Consider the following 12,500-nt stretch of genomic DNA (forward strand, 5'->3'; position numbering starts at 1 on the left):
CGTCTTTGCGAAACAAATTGAAGGAAAAAATAAACACAGGAAAGAGAGAGAGAGAGAGAGAGAGAGAGAGAGAGAGAGAAGAGAGGAGAGAGAGAGAGAGAAGAGAGGAGAGAGAGAGAGAGAAGAGAGGAGAGAGAGAGAGAGAAGAGAGAGAGAGAGAGAGAGAGAAGAGAGAGAGAGGAGAGAGAGAGAGAAAGAGAGAGAGAGAGAGAGAGAGAGAGAGAGAGGAGAGAGAGAGGAGAGAGAGAAGAGAGTAAAGAGAGGAGAAGAGAGAGAGAGAGAGAAGAGAGAGAGAGAGAGAGAGAGAGAGAGAGAGAGAGAATAATACACAAAGCTTGCAGAAGACACCAGTGCACCTTTTTATACTATCATGGCAATTATTATAATGTAAAAGGAATGGAACTTATTCAGTATCTTGACTAATTTCCGTTATTATTAAAGTTTCTATTCAGTTCTACTTACTGAGGAAAAGAGATGTACAAGTGAGAGAAAGAGAGAGCGAGAGAGAGAGAGAGAGAGAGAGAGAGAGAGAGAGAGAGAGAGAGAGAGAGAGAGAGAGAGAGAGAGAGAGAGAGACAGACAGACAGACAGACAGACTGACAGACAGATAGACAAACAAATAGATAAACAGATTGATAGATAGAGAGGAGGATAAGAGAGACAGGAAAGATTTCTACGCATAACAAACCAACAGCAATATATCATAACAAACCAACACCAATTTATATCTTTCTCCGTGTATATTGCTGTACACTGTTACAGCCTGCTAAAGCTAAGCTATATAGGTAATTTCCTGGGTTAAGTAACATCCAAGGAATTTATAAATCATTGTTACTTATTACGCTACTTCACTCCGAATTGGTCGCTTCGTCAGGAAAAAAGTACAAAAGGGTTAACACAAGCTAATATAAAATTAAATTTCATATTCATTTACATTGCAATTGTGCAATTGCAAAACGATAAGCAAATGAGTTAGCTGTAATTGCTTGATCAGCAGTTACTTTCACATTAACAAGATTTAGTTTTGAATTACATCTAATGGACTTTGTTTCATGATATTGTAAAGTATATTTTTACTTAATGAAAATCCCTTGAGTAAGGCGTACGTAATTAATTTTGGTAAATGTTTCTGCAAGGCTTGGCAACACACTCATCAGATTTCTTTATTTTTCTGTATTACTCCTTTAGATAATGTAATTTTGTTATTTATGCTAGATCATACCGTGTGTTTTGGACAGTTCATATTAAAGAAATCTGTGTTTCGTATCTTATTGAGTATATGTATACATTTCACAGCTAGTAATAATAAAATAAGAAATATATTATCATGTTCATTTCATTTCATTTACGAATGTTTGTTCAGTTATATCAGTTACGTTCTCTGTCATAGTTATTACTCAAGAATGATGATAATACGTAGACTAATGACGTATAAACACATATGTTCTAAAGGCGATCATACATGAAATAGAGCAATAGTCTTATCACAAATTGGCACACATCACAATTAGCGTTTAATCACAAATACTCATGGAAGCTGTGTCGTTCTGAAATACCATCCTGCTAATAGTAAGGTATGTCTTTGACACATAATCATATTCATGTTTTTTTTTCTCTCTTATTTTTTTGAAGTCTTATCTTCTTTCGAATGTGGAGGAAATTATGGATGTTTAAGCTAATTATTATTTTTATCACTTTTGAATAATAACAGAAATGAAGGTCCTTAAGAAAAAAAATCTCTTTAGGATTGCCTTCTTAAATGCTAATGATAATCATAATAACAATAGCAATAATAATGATAATGATAATAGTAAGCACAGTAATAACGATGATGCTAATTATTACTTTAATAATAATAAGATGACAACAATAATGATGATAATAAAAATAATAAAAATAATGATAATGATGATAATAATAATAATGATAATAATAATAATAATAATAATAATAATAATAATAATAATAATAATAATAATATAATACAAATTGTAATAACAATGATAATAATAAAATAATAATATCTAGAACAACAGTAATGATAGAAATTATTATTATTGTTATGGTAACAACAACCTCGACAGCAACAATAATAGCATTGATGATAATAGCATTTTATAAAATAACAATAACAGTAAAGAAAGTAATAGTATTAACAATAATGAGATTAATAGCAAAAAACAAAAACAAAAAATTATGAAAATGATAATGATAATAATGATGATAATAACAATAACAATAATAACGATGGTATAAACAATAATAATAATGATAATAATAATATAAAATAATAATAATAATAATAATAATAATAATAATAATAATGATAAAATAATAATAATAATAGTAATGATAATAATAATGATAATGAACAAATAAGGATAATTATGATAGCAATAGTATTAGCAATGATAGTAATTATATTAACAAAAAAAAAAAAAGATGGAAATGACAACAATAATAATGATGATAATAATAACAATAACAATAATAACGAAGGTATAAATAATAATGATAATGATAATGATAATAATAGTAATAATAATAACAATAATAATAGTAATGATAACAATACTGATAATGAACAAATAAGGATAATTATGATAACAGTAGCATTAGCAATGATAGTAATTATATTAATGCTAATAACGATGATAACATTAATGATAATAATGATAATGATAATGATGATGGTGATAATAATAATGATATTACTACTACTACTACTACTACTACTACTACTACTACTACTAATAATAATAATGATAATAATAATAGTAATAATAATAATAATAAAAAATAATAATATAATGATAATGATAAAACAATAGTAATGATAATAATAATAATAATAATAATAATAATAATAATAACAATAATGATAATAATGATGATGATAATAATAATAATAATGATAGCAATAATAATTACAAAGATATTGATAATAATAATAATAATAATAATAATGACAACAACAACAACAACAATAATAATAATAAAAACAACAATACTACTACTACTACTAGTACTATTACTACTACTAATAATAATATAATAATAGTAATGGTAATGGTAGTAACTTTTATGATATTGATGATAATATTAAAAATAGTAATAATAATGATGATAATAATATTGATTAAAATAATAATAGTGATAATAATAATGATAATAACAACAACAACAACAACAACAATAATAATGATGATAATAATAATAATAGTAATAATAATAATAATGATAATAATAATAATGATGATTAATTACATTAGCAATAACATGATAATAACAACAATAATAATAATGATAAAAATGATAATAATAATAATAATAATAATAATGATAATAACAGAAATAATAATGATATGATAATAAGTGAATGAATAACTAACCACAGAAGGACGAGGAAGTGCACAAAAGGCCTCATTGAATGAAAATGCAAAAACAAAAGAACAGATGAATACTATAAATTGCATAGCTAAATGGAAGTAATTTCTTACCTTATATTCAGTCCACAATTATTTAGAAAAAGGTTTCAGAAAAGTATCTGATGAAAACGTAATTGAGTTATGTCACTTTAATAAAAAGTAGAATTATATTTGCATAATTCAGTATCATTTAGTAAGGAAAAAAAGAAAAGGATATTGTCAACTGCTTTTGATGATGATGATGATGATGATGGCAATGATAATGATGATGATAATGATGATGATGGTAATGATAATGATGATAATGATGATGATGATAATGATGATGATGATAATGATGATGATGGTGAAGTGATTATAAAAATAATGATGATGATAGTGATGATGATTATGATGATGATTATGATGAGTATGATGACGGTGATGGTGATGAAGCTGCTGCTGCTGATGAGGATGAGTGATGCCAATCATGTGATTTTGCTGGTGATAGCAATATGATAAGGAATGTGTTGTATCTACTAAATACCAGTATATCTTATATTGCTCATTTCCATAGCTAACATGTCTATGCAGACACTACCTTTTTTCATATCTAATATAATCCACTCATTCATATGATCTACACTTTTTTTCTGTTTGCCTCACACATTTTCTGCCACACAAGTAAACACATTAAATTCGCATCATGACTGCTCACCTGTTCATTCATATCTTTCAGTCGTGCTAGATATGCCAGTATTTTATTGCTGTTTATCAACAACAAGAGCTCTGTATTACAGTAACATTTCCTTCCTCACTTATAACTGTCACGTGTCAAGTGCGTAATTTATAGAAATCATTAAACCAATGTTACAATATGACAGAAGAATTCTTTGATTGGAGCACAGCAGAGGCGGATCTCACTTATATCTTTTTCTTTGAGACTTATCGTAAATATAAGGCTCAAGACGTCTGCATCGTAAGCTTACTATACACCATAATCTTGTGAAGAGAGAGGGAGAGGGATGAATGAATGGAGGGAGGGGAGAGACAGACAGATAGAGAGATAGGCATCTACATCCTGAGCTCACCATTCGCCATAATCTTGTGAAGAAGGAGGGAGGGAGGGAGAAAGGGAAGGAGGGAGGGGGGAAGGGAGGGAGGGAGGGAGGGAAGGAAGGAGGGAGGGAGGAAAGGAAGGGGGAAGGGAGGAGGGAAAGAGAGAGAGAGAGAGAGAGAGAGATTGAGAGATTGAGAGAGAGAGTATGAAAGAGAGTGAGAGAGAGAGTGAGAGAGAAAGAGAGAGAGAGAGAGAGAGAGAGAGAGAGAGAGGAAAGAGGAAAGAAAACAAAACAAGGGAGAAGGAGAAGGAAGAGAAATGGAAAAAAAATAGAAGACACGCACCAAGACGCAAGCCAGTACTTATAGCCTACAAAAAACCACTGAATTTACCAACAGAGACGTCCCACGCGCCTTCAGCAGCGACTGAGTAATATCAATGGATGTTCACCTTTGAGCAACGATCAATGACACGAAATAAATAATCAATTCAATTCGCATTATCTCTCCAACGAGACAGATAACAGGATTAACATGGAATTGGCTTTCATTAGTCTTAACACTATCAGAGATAATTATATTTCCCCCTTTCTGCCTTTCTCTTTCTCTCTCTCTTTCTCTATCTATCTATCTTGCTTTGTATGTCTGTGTCTTTTTGTCTGTCTGTCTGTCTCTCTCTCTTTCTCTCTCCCTTTCTCTGTTTTTTGTCTCTGTGTCCATCTCTTGCTCTCTCGCTCTCGGTCTCTCTCTTTCTTTTATCCCGTCTGTCTGTCATTCTCCCCCCCTCTCTCATTTCTCTCTCTCTCTCTCTCTCTCTCTCGCTCTCTCTCTCTCTCTCTCGCTCTATTTACAAAATAATATGATAGTATTATGGCGCGGAAATTATAATTTGTGCAAGGCATGCGTAGCTGATTTGTGCGGGTTTAATAAATACTACATGTGCGCGAATGTGCGAGTGTACACATGTATGCGTGTGTGTGTGTGTGTGTGTGTGTGTGTGTGTGTGTGTGTGTGTGTGTGTGTTGTGTGTGTGTGTGTGTATGTGTGTGTGTGTGTGTGCATATATACATACATTCATCCACACACACACACACACACACACACACACACACACACACACACACACACACACACACACACACACACACACACACATATATATATATATATATATATATATATATATATATATATATACATATAATGTATATATATATAGACAGATAGATACATATATGTAGAAAGATAAGTAGATAGGTATATAGATAGGCATATAGAAAGATAGATAGGTAGACAGATAGACAGACAGAGAGGAAGAAGATTTATGAGCACATCAGTAACAAAGCCCTTAAGCCATGTACGCATATTAAATAAATTTTAACTAAGATTAAAATTCTTTCTATCTTTTGAGAAGCTACTTCTATGGAGACAATTTCCGCTTTTGAATAGATGGTTAACAAGATTCTCTCAAGACGTCAGGACGAGCAAATATCCAAGCTTTAGGGATGTTCCATAAATAGTATTTTTTTCCCACTGATGCGCGAAAGAAAGCAGGGGAGAAAAAGTGAAAGAAGGGACGAAAGAAGAGGATGAGTTTGAAAGAAGAAAACTTTTCTCAGATTGCTTCGACGTGTAAATCTGTTCTTTCATTAGTGAGAATCAGTACAGGTAAAATATCACAGACTCCTACAAATGCTTGTTATTTCTAATAACAGTGAGCATTACTGTGGTGGTAATATAGGTAGAGCAGAAAATAGAAATAGCTTATTGAAGAAAATTCTTTGTATAATTTACAGTGCAGTTTAGTGGATCTAATCATATGTGACTAAATTACCATACTCGTGTAAAAGATCTAAAGTTTGTTTTTAAAGATTTGTCTGTTCGTTTGCCATCAGGATTGTGAAAAGTTACCGTGAGTTTTACACGTGGCGTAGAGGCCAGTTAATTAGATTTTGGTAATGACTTGGGTTAGTGTTGATATCCTTGATGAAATCAAAGGATTCTTCATTACTGCAAACTGTCATAGAAAATGGGTCTGCTGTCAGAAATTTCTTTACTTATCCCTTATGCACACGCACACACACACACACACACACACACACACACACACACACACACACATATATATGTATATGTATATATGTGTGTGCGTGTGTGTGTGTGTGTGTGTGTGTGTGTGTGTGTGTGTGTGTGTGTGTGTGTGTGTGTGTGTGTGTGTGTGTGTGTGTGTGTGTGTGTGTGCATGCATGTGTATGTCTGTTACGCAAGCTTCTGGACAAGGCAGGAAGGTTAAAAAAAATAAACAATTTTTTCATGATTCCATATTGTATTTTAGAACAAGAATACACAGACTAACATGGTGTGGGGCACAGCCAAGATTTAGGACGGGATGGGAGTGAGGGGGGGGTGGAGGGTGAACTTGTCGCTGAAAATGGGTTAGGCTTCCAGAACTTTCGAAGAGAGGAGATGTATGGCGCTTCAAATTCTCTTGACTGAATTACTTTCGTTTGTGTTTTACTTAAATGAGTCATGAGTGAACTATTGAACATCAAACGCTATGTTGACAGTTCACAAATCGGGTTTATGCTCCTTCATCAGCTGCCTAGGGATAACATGTACAAAACGAATTGTCTATTTTTATATTAAAGAATGTGTTATCATCATTATTTTCACTATCAGTATGATAATCATCATTCTTATTCTTATTATAACCCTTAATAACACTAGCATGATATGATAATACCAACAATTAATAAAGTGATGATAGTAGAGATAATGACAATGATAATGGTAGTAGTAATAATGATAATGATGATCATAATAATGATAATATTGATGGCGGTGATAACTGTAATAATGATAAGGATGGTGGTGACCATGATACTGATAATAGTAGTAGTAATAATGATAATGGTAATCATGATAATAATAGTGAGAAAGATGAAGATAATGGTAATGTTGACAGTGATAATGATGATAATGATTATAATTACGATTACGATAATCTTGTAGGTATCTGTAAATGAATAGTATGTTTTATGGAAGTGGTGACTGGGTAATTAACGTCTGAAACTAAAATGCGAAGCTCCACGAACCGGGATTGAATCTGGTTCATTCGTTTCAAAAACCTAAGTCGGGTTTTGACCTAGATTGAGATTTCAGTTCGCTATTAAACTCCAGTTGGACTGTCTTACGCAAGGCCCGAAGGAGGAGGAGGAGGAGGAAGAGGGGAAAAGGGTTAAAGGAAAAAAATATGTATAAGAAGAAAGGAATACAGTGAAAAATAAGGAAAACAAAGTGAAAAGAAAAGGAATAGAAAATAGTGATGAAAGATATACCGTGAAAAGAGGCATAGAAATAAAAAAAAAAGTGAAAAAAAGGAATAAGAAACAAGTTACGAAAAGAGGGCTAGTAGGACTAACAGTATCCCATATTTTTTGTTATTTTTCCATGTTTTTCTCTCATTTTCGTATCATTGTTCCCTTGTTCTTATTTGCATATGTATCAGTGTTCACGAGTTCTTCTTCCGGTTCTTGCGTTAGTCTTCCCTTATCCCTGAGTCTGTTCCTGTATAAGTGTTCTTGCGTTCCTGTGTTTGATCTGGAGTCTATTCTCGGTCATTCAAAAATTTCGGTTTACCATAGAACCTTTCTTCTATATTTAAACATAAACAATGTGCTGTAGTGTGGTGACCAACGTGCAACGAGCTTCCGCGCTCGGTAGAGTCAGGTCCAGGCGGTTTGGCGATCCGACTCCCACCAATCACCTGACCTGACCTGACCTGACCTGACCCGAGAGTATACATCGCGGCTGGCATATTTAAGCAGCAAAGTCCAAAAGAAACGCACTCACTCTAGGCTCTCTAGTAATTTGACTCCTTGTGTGTTTGCCTACAAACCACACTGGTGACCCTCGGAGTTAAGAGCCCCAGTTAGCCATGAGTGTGTCAGCCGCCTTGAAGCCACTGCCCACCTGCACCATTGCTTGCCTTCCTGAATGGTTTCTGCAGGTGGAACAGGAGTTCCTCCTATGCCATGTCACCTCTCCGACCACCAAATATCGGATACTGGTCACCAACCTCTCGCCTGTACTCCTGCTCTCCGTCAGCGACCTTCTTAACAACCCCGAGTACAACACATATGAACTCCTCAAAGAAGCAATCCTGCAGAGAGCCGCGCCTTCCTCACGAAACGCGCTGCGTGCTCTCTTCACAGCTTCGTCGCCTGACGGCCGTACTCCCTCGGAAATACTCCGGCACATACAACGTACTCTCTCCCGTCCCAACACTCATCTGCCTCCTGATATTCTACTCTCGATGTTTCTTCAGCGTTTGCCAGCGACGGTTCAAACCGCTCTACTAGCGTCGGAGCTCCCCATTGAGCAACTAGCCTCAAAAACGGACGAGATCATAGCCATCCAGACTACCGCACAAGTTTCAGCTGTAGCCACTCCCCCACCTCCTAACCTTGGAAGCCCTCGCGACACAGGTTGCCGAACTCACAACTACCGTTCGACAACTTTCAGCCCGCGAACCTTCACCACGTCCCAGATCCCGCCATCGCAGTCCTGCATCACCCCGGTTCAGCCGCGATCGTGGAAGAGACTAAGCGCCCCAGTACCGTCACACTTACAGCCGCCGCCGTTTCCCGACTCCAGGTAGCTACTGTTTCTACCATTCCAGATTTGGCAGAAGGGCGCGTCGGTGCGAACTCTTGCTCGTGGCCGGGAAACGGACACCGCGGGAACTAGTAGCGCCGATCTCTCGCGGCCCCAGACGGCGCCTACTCTACGTCCGCGACAACAACTCCCGCCTGCGGTTCTTGGTGGACACAGGAGCGGAAGTCAGTTTCATTCCCGCATCCTACAAAGACAGACAATCGCCTGCTTCTCGCACGTTGGAGGCTGCCAACTGTTCGCCCATCAACGTATATGGTGAGTGTTCATTGACCCTCCTTTTCAGCGGCGCTCCGCACTCGAAGCTGACGTGGGTTTTTCTTGTCGCCGACGTATAGCAGCCGATCCTAGGATATACACGGTACTGCCCAACCAGTGCCCTTACAGAGCTGTGCTACGCGAGTTTCCAGCGCTGACGAAGCCCATCAACGTGGCAACGACACCACCACACACTGTCAAACAACACGTCGTCACGACTGGACCACCGGTCTATTCCCGCTGCAGGCCACTCGCACCAGATCGCTTCCAGCATCGCAAAGGCAGAGTTCGAGCACACGCGAGAGCTCGGCATCATACGCCCTTCCAGCAGCCAGTGGGCATCTCCCCTGCACCTTGTTCGTAAGAAGGACGGCGACTGGCGTCCCTGTGGGGATTATCGTCACCTCAACACAGTCACCGCACCGTACTGCTACCCCCTCCCGCACCTCCACTCCTTCACACGGGAGCTCTCGGGATGCACGATTTTCTCTAAAATCGACCTCGTCAGAGCGTACCACCAAATCCCCATCACTGAAGAGGACATCCCGAAGACAGCTGTGACCACGCCCTTCGGCCTGTACGAATTCCTGCGAATGCCGTTCGGACTCCGCAACGCCGCCCAGACCTTCCAGCGCTTCATGGACGATGTCACCCGTGGCCTACAGGGTGTCTTCGTCTACATCGACGATATACTCATCGCCAGCAGCAACAGTGAGGAACACCAGCAGCACCTCCGGGCCCTCTTCGACCGCCTGCAGGGAGCCGGAGTCGTCATCAACCCTGGTAAGAGTCTTTTCGGAGTCCCCTCTCTCACCTTTCTAGGTCACACGATTACCGCTGACGGTATTACCCCAGCTCAGGAGAAGGTCAGCAGCATCAGGCAGTTCCCTAAGCCAACAATGAAGAGACAGCTTCGGAAGTACCTCGGCATGATTAACTTCTTCAGGAGGTTCATCCCGAGGTGTGCACTTCTGGCTCCTCTGCAACGTCTCCTCGCTCCATCCCGGTCGGGACGCGGCAGAGACGTTACTTGGACCTCTGAGGCGATTGAAGCTTTCGAGGCTAGCAAGGACGCCTTAGCCTCGGCGACCCTCCTCAACCACCCGCAGCAGGGAGCAAGGCTCAATATAGCCGTCGACGCCTCGGACACCGCCATGGGAGCAGTTTTGCAACAAGATCCAGGTAATGGTTGGCAACCCCTGGCTTTCTTTTCACAGAACTCTCAGCTCCACAACAAAATAGGTACAGTGCCTTCGGCAAGGAGCTCCTTGCGATGTATACGGCCATCAAACACTTCCGGACATACGTCGAGGGGAAGGACTTCCACATCTTGACGAACCATGAGCCCCTCACCTTTGCCCTACACAACAGGAGTTGCCGTCAGTCCCCGCGTGAAGAGAGGCACCTGGATTTCGTTGCCCAGTTCACCACTGACATACGACACATCCGAGGCACCAACAACCAGGCTGCAGACGCCCTATCCAGAGTCTCGATATCTATGGTAAGTGCGAGCAACACCCCGATCGTCTACCAGCTGGTTCGCAGGGAGCAGCAACAAGACCCTTTCCTCTCCAGGCTCACCGACGGAGATACCTCCCTTCAGCTAGAGCAGGTGCAGCTTCAGGGCTCTCGGGACACCATCCTCTGCGACATCTCGCTGGGCCGTCCCCGTCCTTACATCCCTCCGTCACTCCGCTGGCAATTTTTCGAGGCTTACCACGCTCATAGGGGAATCCGCGCAACACCGGACCTCATCCGCAGCAAAGTCGTCTGGCCCGGCATCAATAGAGACGTCCGGCAGTGGTGTCGCACCTGCATCGAATGCCAGCGCAGTAAGGTTCATCGACACACTAAATCTCCCCCGTAGGTGTTCCTTGTACCAGATGGCCGCTTCGAGCATGTACACCTCGACGTAGTCGGTCCCCTACCAGCAACTACGTCCTGACGATGATTGACCGGTTTACCAGGTGGCCTGAGGCCACACCTATCCAGGACACCACTGCCGCCACCATTGCCAAGACCTTCATCAGCACCTGGATATCTCGCTACGGGACTCCAGCGACGGTCACGACCGACAGAGGTCCTCAGTTCGAGTCCGAGCTCTGGAGGCAGCTGATGATCCTTCTCGGCTCGAAGCGCATCCGGACCACAGCATACCATCCCAGTGTCCAATGGCATGGTGGAGTGCCTACACCGCCACTTGTAAGGAGGCCCTCACGGCTTCTTCTCCCGCCCGACACTGGGTGGACCAGTTGCCCTTGGCACTCCTACACATACGGACCTCTTTCAAGCAGGATCTTCGGTGCACCGCAGCAGAGATGGTCTACGGAACCACCATAGCTCTCCCTGCTGACCTTCTATTCAGCTCCGGAGATCAGGACCCGGGAGCATTCGGAAAGCAGCTTCGCGACCGCATGGCCCGCGTCCGCTCTCGTCCTACGAGACCATCACGGCAACGAGACATCTACTTGCCCCGCGACCTCCAAGACTGCTCACATGTCTTCATAAGACGACCCACCAAGCCTCCCTTCTGCCCGCCCTATGAGGGACCCTTCCCGGTCATCAAGCGGGACAGTAAAACCATCATCATCCAGCGTCCACGAGGTGACGACACCGTCAGTATCGACCGTGCGAAGCCTGCGCATCTCCAGGAGCAATGCAGGATCTCGAAGGTTCGTTTCGCGACCGCTGCACTGGAAGGGGAGTGCTGTGGTGACCAACGTGCAACGAGCTTCCGCGCTCGGTAGAGTCAGGTCCAGGCGGTTTGGCGATCCGACTCCCGCCAATCACCGCGCAGCTCATCGGACCTGACCCGAGAGTAACACTAGTTGTACACTCCAAAATAAAGAGTAATTTGACTTCTTGTGTGTTTGCCTACAAACCACACTAGGTACAATAAAGAAGAGATTTCCATATTTTCACAACCCCGTCACCAACCGCCCTATTCATAATCATTCTTCGAACATGTTTTCAGGCTCATAGGAAGGGAAATATTCAGCAATGTTAAGTTATCTTATTGTAATGTAATATTCCGAAAAGGTTGTTTCGTAGTACATTCTTTCATTCTGAATTACCTTCACTAAATACCGGCATAAAATATCC

At 40.5% G+C, this 12,500-nt stretch overlaps 1 pseudogene; it reads left to right on the top strand.

The window, feature by feature from the left end:
- The first annotated feature begins 11,292 nt into the window (after positions 1-11,292).
- LOC119599377 lies at positions 11,293-11,528 on the top strand (annotated as a pseudogene).
- The last annotated feature ends 972 nt before the right edge of the window (positions 11,529-12,500 follow it).

The sequence above is a fragment of the Penaeus monodon genome, chromosome 42, assembly GCF_015228065.2.
Source record: "Penaeus monodon isolate SGIC_2016 chromosome 42, NSTDA_Pmon_1, whole genome shotgun sequence".
NCBI lineage: Eukaryota > Metazoa > Arthropoda > Malacostraca > Decapoda > Penaeidae > Penaeus > Penaeus monodon.